This window comes from Aythya fuligula, chromosome 5, assembly GCF_009819795.1.
Source record: "Aythya fuligula isolate bAytFul2 chromosome 5, bAytFul2.pri, whole genome shotgun sequence".
NCBI classification, from domain to species: domain Eukaryota; kingdom Metazoa; phylum Chordata; class Aves; order Anseriformes; family Anatidae; genus Aythya; species Aythya fuligula.
In genome coordinates this window covers 17,513,506-17,523,078 of record NC_045563.1, presented here as the reverse complement: position 1 = coordinate 17,523,078, position 9,573 = coordinate 17,513,506, and positions in this window count along the sequence as shown.

The window sequence follows — 9,573 nt, the reverse complement described above, 5'->3', positions numbered from 1 at the left end:
TATTATTTATATTGCACCACAAATGTGCTTACCTTTTGGGATCATTTTAAAAGAGTATAAATTGCCATAGAAAAGCTAGCCAACTTCCAGGTGAACAGAGGTATTTTTAATCTAATGTAATAGCTATCACATTGCCTTTAATAGCTCATCAGAAATTCAAAACTAATGATTTTAATTCTACGCAAATACTCAGAAAAGGTGCACAATTCTAACTAAACCATTAGCTTTGGGACTTTCACTTTTGTGTGTATTTTGTCTGCCTCATATAAGCAATACCAATGAAGCCAAACAGGCTTTTGGTCTGTTCCTATGTTGCAATATTGTGTCATATTACATTGTCTAATAATGCCAATTCTTTTTGGCCCAGAGTTGCCCAGTTTTCACATCTTTAAGGTTGTTTCCACTAGAAAAATAATGCAATTCAGTACAATCACCTTTACTCCTGAAGAATGGGCACAGCATCCTGTTTTATGGAGCACAAAGGAATTCAGAAGAGTAGGAGCAATTTATCTACCTGTAGTTTCCAGACTCTCTGTAGGCAGCTGTATTCAAAAAATCTTCCTTCCAGTGTTTCTGATGCCACACAGACAGACTTATAGCTTCTTTCAGGCCACCACCCCAGTTCTGAAATTATTTCTAAATCCTCAGAAAACCACTTCAACTGTCAGACCCTCCTATTGTCTGCACCTACATGTGACTCGATTTTAGTACATTTTATTTTGCCTGTACCTAAATTGAAGTAAATTTTATTTTTTCCTTGTGTATTCTGGATGGAACAAAATGGTTGAACTGTCCAACGCCCAACACAGTGGTACATTCTTCAGACTTCATTTTTTGTATTGTCAAACAAATCCCCTTACAATTGCACAGAATCACTTGGCTTAGCCAGATATCACAGGCAATCCCATGTGGCCATCCACTGAAGCCAAGAGAATTACTGCAGGGCTGGATTTGGCAGTATAGCATTTTGAACTGAGTTCCCTTAAGCAAGAAATCAGCACAAATGTACAAATCTGGCTGTGTTTGAAGGTTCTGTTTTGCAGCCATCTGTGCAGGCTTCTATTGTTAAACAGGAGTAAAACAAATTCTGGACTAAATGATACTCATTTATACATGCGTTTAGGTAAAAAAATACACAGAATTAGAAAAGATGAAAATAACAAGAAAAAGCTGTTTTGAATTATTATAAAATCCATAAAACAATACGCTTGAGTACAACACCAAGCACACAGCTTAAGACACATTGACACTGCAAATTAACATTGGAATCCCAGTATGATTTCTTAAGCTAAAAGACACAGTCAGCTGAAGGCAGTTTATTGTGTGTTGGTTTTTTAGACAAAACATTAAAAAGCTGAAATGTTGTCCCTTTGTAATGCTACATAAAATCTTGTACATTTTTGTAGAAGTAATGTGCTTGATTACTGTTTGCCAAATCAATGAGTAATTACATGGTGAAACATACTGCTACAGAAACCCACTGAGGTCAAGAACAAAATAAATTCTAAAAATGTACATGAATAACAAACTACTCTGAGCTGCAGTTGTTAACAATAATTCTGGAAGCATTATTACATTTCATGCTTTGAGTTTAAGAAAATCACTTACTGCTTAAATCTCTGCAGTCAGAGGGGTTTTTTAAATACCACTTTGTACACAAACTTGATCCACACTCTGCTCTCACTCCTATGTGGGACCAGCTTCTGATCAATTTAAGCAGGGGAACACAGTGAGTGTATAAGCAGTGAGTGCGCTCAGATTCAGACGTGATCAGTAATGCTGTTGACTAGCATTAAACATACTTAACCATTATTTTTGCTTTTTTAACACTCTTTAACTTGCAAGGAATGACAGAAGTGGCATAGACATACTCAGTGGAGCTGTGGAGCAATCCCCACCACAAAAGCGGTTCCAAGCAGTCTCTAACCACTCCTACTGCAAAGCCTCCCTGTGTCTCTAGGATGGTCTGGCATAGCACAGTTACTCTGAACCAACAAGTGTAACCCAGGGGTAAGCTACTCTACACCCGAGCAGCGTAACATTAGCAGCTTACACCGGCCAAGACAAGCAGTGACTTGCTGCTGTTTGGGCAAGCAGCTCTTGCCTCTCCAGCGTCACCACCCCTGCTGCAGGAACCTAGTGAGGGCCACCTTTTCCTAGACTCCGGGAGAAAGATAAGGTAGGAAATGTGATGTGGGTGGAGTGGAGATGGGTGAGGGAATGGAACTGGCCTCATTGCGGAGATAAGAGAAGCACGTTAAAAGTTCAGGGATGGGGCTTCAATACGTGATGGACACAGGCCCACAAGTGGGATAAGCAGGCTGGTAGGGAAGCATGTATCCTCCTGCACATCCACGTAGACTGGCCTGGGGACAGCAATTTGATGCTACTCATTGCACCGAAGGCTTGCCCCTGTCCAATGGGTTAAGCCTGCTCTGTGTCACAGCCTGTGTTGTTGTCATGGAATCTGTGCCAGGATTGATAACAAACAAGTTGTAATTTACACCCAGGAAGTTAGTCATTTGTTGTGGCCAACCAACACACCCCCACAATGGAAGAAGGCTTAGAGCCATCAGCTCCTGCCATAAAACTTGTGACAGAATTAGTCAAGCCATTAGAGCAATGGGGTGTAACAGAAAAAAAAGCCACCCACCACATAGCAGCCTGGTCTTCTTGAAACCAGGCAGGACCTGGCACACGACTACTGACCATAGGGCATTAAATAAAGCAACTGGCCTTTTAACAGCCCCTGTTCCCAGGATGGTAGATAGGAATGCGATTTTCCATGGATGGGAGTATTACTTATAAAAGGCATGTTCTTTATGGTCCTGATACAAGAGCAAGAAAAAACATAGCTTGCAGATACTTGGAGTGTAAGACAATACACCCTTAATCACTTACCCCAAGGTTTTAAACATGGCCCTGCTATTGCCCATGCCATGGTAACTAAAGAGCTAAAATCAATCATTCTCCATCCAAAGTAACGATTTTACAATATGTAGATGTTATTCTAGTTGGAGGACCAGAGGAGAAAATAGTTTACCAGAGTATAAATGCTATCATCCAGCATCTGCTAGAATTGAATATTAGCGTTCCTGACTTTAAACAGCAAGGACCAAGTCAAGAAGCTACATTTTCAGGTACACAATGGATAGGAGGACAGAAAACTGTTCCAGAATCCGTATTAGTTGAGATGCAAAGCATTCAAGCACCTCCTGATAAGAATGAGTTATGAGCTTTATTAGGAACTTTGGGGGCTTGGAAGTCACACGCTCCTGAATTCCATATTTTAGAGAAACCTCTGTACAATTTGCTGAAGAAAAACACAGTGTGGGATTGGGAACAAAATCACCATGAAACACTAAGTGCTTTAAATAATGAAATTCTACTTACCAGCCAATGGGACCCATTCACCCCACATGCTCCTTTACACTTCAAAAAGGCACAGGTGATGAGGGATGAGGGATATCAGTGGGGGTTATAGCAACAAGATGTGCAAGATAAAAAAGATTCCTATTACTTTTGGCTCTAAATTGTGGCAAGGCTCCTAACTACACTGAATTTGAGAAAGCGCTGTTAGCTGAATATGAAGGGCTGCTAACTGCTGAGCTCTTAACTCAAGAAAAGGAAATCAAGTTACTTGCACCCATTCCTATTTTAAAACCAATTTTAACTACCCTTAGTGGAAGCACAGGAAACTGCTGTGCAGTAATGGATTTTGTATATACATCACTGGGTGACATGAGATGGGCCAAATGATTCTGTGAGTCTGAGTCTATCAGAGAGCAAAGAGCAAATCACAGAAAGAACATCCTATCCTTGTATTCTTAACGACTATTGTACTGTTACTCGTTGTAACCTTGATATCGACCTGTTACCTTAAAAATTGAATAGCACACATGAATGAAACATGAACTCAAATACTAAGCTTATAAATAATGATTTTCCCAGATACATATATGCTCTCACCCTCACCTTGCACAGGCAGAGGGCTAGTCATTCATATATTGTATGGATTACGCTCACTTGTAACACCAGCAATTGTTGAATGCTGGTCAGAGCCAAAGGGTGGAATGTGACCGACCAACACACCCCCATGATGGAACAAAGCTCAGAGGAGATGAGGAAAAAAAATAATTACCTCAGGGCAGAATATAAAGTATGACCGCCAATTATCATAAAGAAAGACAAACTTATCTCAAGACAAAGGGGACCGGAGGGTAACCTTTGTTTTAGAGATACAACTGTACCAGTGGGTCATCAGGTTGTGTAAACAGCCTTCCCTGAGATAACTCAGGGAAGAGAGTAATGTCTTCCTGAGCTAGCCAAGCTAACATGGCACAGGGGAAGTGCATACGTGGCTCAGCCAAGCATGGAGTATAAACACTCAACCAACATAATGAACTTTGGAGAAAACAATGGGCTGGAGCTGGCTTCAAACCACATGTTCCTTCCCGCTGACTGGGGATGCCCAGCGTTGTGATGGTGAACATGCAGAGACTGAATATAGGAGTTGTGTTTTTATTGGGATCCATCTGCATATTGCAACTGCAACTTTGTCCTGGCGGTGTGATTTCAGTAGATTGCTATATCACTCTTCTAAATCAAAATCTGACGTAACACCAAGTATATCAAATAAGTGAATTTAGTACAAGAGGAGAGGAGAGGAGAGGAGAGGAGAGGAGAGGAGAGGAGAGGAGAGGAGAGGAGAGGAGAGGAGAGGAGAGGAGAGGAGAGGAGAGGAGAGGAGAGGAGAGGAGAGGAGAGGAGAGGAGAGGAGAGGAGAGGAGAGGAGAGGAGAGGAGAGGAGAGGAGAGGAGAGGAGAGGAGAGGAGAGTGGGACATAAATGAAAAGGTGAAGGCTCAGTTTGTTCTTACACAAACCTGATTATGCTAAGATTTTTGTTGTGGTGGTAGGTAGTATTTCACATCATCACATTCAGTTGACAGTAATTTAAATAGCAGTTTGTGCTCAGTGTCTGTTCCTAGCAAAAGTATCAGGATCAATGTGAATGTTTGCAAATGAGACTGAATGCAGAAAAAATAATAAAGAGAGTTTTCCCTATCACAGGTATATCAAAGAAAAGTCAGACTTCTTCCTAAAATTTTCCAGGTTCTACCAGTTTTTGGAGCAACCAGAAAAACTGTGAAACTTTATTGAGTGCTGGACAGTTTGATTACCTTCAGTGCTCTACTACAATATCAGACGGTGTCATCGTTAACTTAGAACAACCACTTTCCAAACTCACCTCAAACTTGTCAAAAGAAAAGTAATGAGGTCTTCCTGAGGAATCCTTTTCAAACTAAAAATAAATTTGCACCAGTTAAAGAGAAAATAATGTATAATAATACATACTTGATGTACTAATTATAACGCGAGAAGCATTTGTTCTTGGCTGTCCCAAAAGTCACTTATCAAGTTTATGACATCAGCTTTTATAGAAACAGAAAATAAAAACAGATCATTTTAGCAGCTTTAATAGCTTTGCCAAACTTTAATCACTCGGGCTGAAAATTTCCATGATGATTGTCTGCCTTGGCCTGTATAAAGTTCAATCAAAATTGTTCATAATAATACTCTAATAATAACAGATACAGAAAAGTCCATATAGCAATTAATAATTTTGACTTCAGAATAGGGCTTGACTAGATTGCAGCACATACAGCACAGTCACACTCCAAACAATGAGGCTAAAGCAAGATTCTGAATAGCTATTTACCAGACAGCATCTTCTAACCTGAACAATGAATCAGACAAAGGTCTGAGGGAAAAAATAGCATATGATGATGTTGTCCAAGGCTGTCGTATAATGTAAACAACCAGCCTCAACTTAAGTGCTTCTCAGCTTTTCCATGCTTGACTTGCAACTGCAATGCCTTTATTTCACTGTGCCTGTTTATATGTGTACACCTTCATACATACATAAATGTGGTAAATATACATATCAAAAAGCAACAACAAGTCAAAATGGTGCAAATTTTAGAAGAAATAACACATTACTTGAAAAGGAAAAAATTCAAACTATTCTCCTAATATGAACACGTAGTTCCATATTCTGTTATTTGGCAGTACCATTCAGGCTCCATAAGATGGCAGACCTGCATATATTTAACAGATGTTAGTGTAATGACATTGCTGTAAATACATTGATTTAAAATGGTTGCTCTAAATGGATGGTGCATGCTTTTATTCAGACTGTTTTGACTGTGATATATTTAGAATTACAATTGAGCATTGGCTATTATGCTGTATTACCTTTCCCATAATTATTGACGGCTTTGGACATGACCCACACACACAAAATAAAGGTACCACCATCACCCAGAGTTGGTTTATTTGAAATTACCTGAATTTGCTCACTGTGACTTTTCCTAATAAGCATGTAATTGTTATTTATTCCAGTGATTCATTCTAGCAACCTGTGCTCAAAGTAAACTAATTCTTGGAATATAATTACTGTCCTGAACACACTAAAGCTTGAGTTTATCTTCTCAATAGTTACTTTCACAAGAGACTGGGGCAACAATGATTTACATGTCAATCCTGAAATTGGTATATTTATTTCCCATTAAATGATCGTGTCACTTTAAAAAACTTTTTTTCAGGTTCTCTGACATTAATGTAGTTCTATTATTTGTACAGTCATTATAATAAATTAATACTCCAAATTTGTTTTATGACTAATATACAATGTTTAAGGTTGTTCTGGAGCATAGTGTGTCATCACACTTTACCAGTGCTTCCTACCCATTTCCTTTCCATTTGTTAAGACCTCAAACTGTTTTAGACCTAAGATTTTCAAAAATGATTTTTTCAAAAATGCTAGCATACTTTAAATGACCAGGTAAGAAATGGAATGAGCTTGCAATCTCGCTTTTATGTTTCACTTTAGCAAACCCTCACTCATAAATGTTATAATTATAATTACATAGGCATATAATTTTCCCATAAAGGTTTCATTCCACTTGTTCCACTTGGCTGGGACTACAAGTGAAAGTGCCTAGATTGTTTTTAATATTTTGAAAGAATTCTTTTGGAAAAAGACAGTAAGAAGTGTTCATGCCAGCAGGAAAGCAGTTTGTACTCAGCAAGGCTGTGAAAAGGAAATCATGATAATTTTAAAATAAAAAGTGTTCTACTTCCTAGTGAGCAAATGGAATAAAGGAAACAAATTAACACGGACTTCAACTCAAAATTCTTCCAATAGCACATCAAGAATGTTATCCTGAAAACTGTAGTTAGGAAGAAAACTTTCACTAGAGTCAAGAAATTGGGCCATTATGTTCATATTCAAATCTGTGAATTTTCATATGTAAACATGTTCTTTAATAATTGCTTAGCAATGAAACCTTATTTAAAATACTGTTCCCTGACACATTCACAGACTTCTTGCTGACTCACTCTTCAAGAATGGGATTTTGAAAGAGAGCAACGAAACACTCCAGTAACAAAAAATGAAGAATTTAGATAGTATTATGAGCGTCTGTAACCTACTTCCACGTTTAGATGGTTATTGTATCTAGCCCTGCAGATGTGCCAGGAATCTTTTACTGGTTTGAAACACCCATCATTTTTAAAGCCGTCTTGTAAGCCTCCTATTCACGCAGAGAAGGCTTTGCTGTTCATTCGCTTGGGTTTGGTGTATTGATGCTTATTTCAATTAGACACGAACAGAAATCCCACCCGAGTGGTGACAGCGTGTCCGCCCCAGACTGCAGCTTGTGAGGCAAAAAGGCTGAGGGGCTCCTGGCCAGGGCTCAGGGGCTCCTGCCAAGGGCTGAGGAGCTCCTGGCCAGAACTGAGGAGCTCCTGGCCAAGGCTGAGGGGCTCCTGGCCAAGGCTGAGGAGCCCAAAGCACCCAGCAGCATCCAGAAGTCTCAGGCGGAGGCAGGGCAACGCCACATGCCCCTGCACAGCTCTTCACTTCGGGTCTAATTTTACAGAAGCATCTCCTTGTGTTGAAAGATTTTGCAGCATTTCAGCAAGATATTTAAGAGATCACTCGTCACTTTATCGTGCATATCCTCCTCCAACTGTCACTCAAACTGTCGCTTTGAGCTGCAGTCCAAGAAACACTTCTTGCACTGACAGTGGAAGGGCAGAATAAGCAAATTTGTTCTGCCACGTTTTGTACCTCCGGCACCCCGTGTGCCAGAGAAGCGACGAGAAACGAGGCTTTGTCTTTCTGCTGCCTCTTGATACAGCAACCCGGCCCTGAAGAAATAACCGGCGGAGGAAAAGCGCCTTCCTGCCAGCCCTGGCTCACTGAGCCAAGCAAGGGCTATTGCTGCGGGCAGCAGCAGCAGGAACAGGAGGGAAACGTAGCGCTAGGGCTGCTGATACTGCCAGGGAGAGTGGAAAGCACCACGGGCCTCGCAAAGTTCTGGGGCTGGGGCTTGGAGTGGGGCTGGGGCACTGGCTGGGGCACTGACAGGAGTACAGACGGGGGCACTGACAGAACAGGCAGCGGGCGGCCGCCGCCATTCCCGCCGCCGCTCCCCCAGCAGCCCGCCAGTCCACGCACTCCAGCATCTCCACTTGACGCATTGCAGGTACAGCGCGGCCAATCGGAGGGCTCGGCTCTTCCCAGCTAACCATTGCAGAGCCCCGCTAGCCAATCGGACGGCCCCTGACAAACCGCTGCCTCAGGAGCCTCAGCACCGCTTCCGTCGGGAGGCGCCGTGCCGGAGGCCGGTAACCTTCCGCGGAGGGATATAGGCCCTGCCGCCGGGGAGGGCGTGGGGAGCGGCGGGCGGTGGCAGGCTGCCCGCTGCCCCCGGAGCCAGCACCGGGCGCCCTGGCGGTGCTCCCGGTGCCGTGGCCGCTGCCTCTCCCTGCCTGGCGCTGTGGGAGCCGGCAGGGCGTGGGGTGCTGCCGCCGGGCCGGCTGCCCTCTTTTTTCCCCCGGGCAGCTAACGCCCTGTGCCCCGGCACAGAGCCCTGCCCGCTGTCTGCAGGGAGGAAAAAAAATAAAATAAAATAAAATAAAATTTCCTCACAATTCCACCCGGTAGGTTGCAGGGCAGTTTGGAAAAAGCAAAGGGTGCCGCGCTGTGCTGCCCGGGCCCCTGCTGCTGGCGGCCAGCGGCAGTCCCTGTGTGGAGACGGGAGCCCGGGGAGCCCAGGCACGGCGCCGAGCCCCAGCCTCCTTCAGACGGGTTTGAAGTGGCTTCCGAGGCGCTGCGGGGCTGCCGGTGCCCAGCCGGCAGCGGGCACGCTGTGGGGAGGCAGCAGGGAGCCGGGCAGCGTCTCCCCGTTAACTCCACACACCGGGCACAGCGCCTCTGGGCAGGGCCTGCCGAGCTCCCCTCACACCGGGTGCTGAGGGGCCTCCCGTGTCTGGCTTTGGTCAGCTGCAGCGTGTGGAAGCCCCCCAGACACCCACCGTTCCTCCTCTGTAGCCTTCCTTTGGGGTGTTTGGTTCAAAATCCAGCTCCCTCCCCATACCCGCAGCTCAAATAATAAACTGGCTGTATTTTGATGCGCGCGTTCAGGTGCAGCTGAGCCTCCGTGCCAGCGCAACGCTGCGGCTGTGGCCTGGGATGGCGGTGCCAGGCCCCTCATAACCTGCAC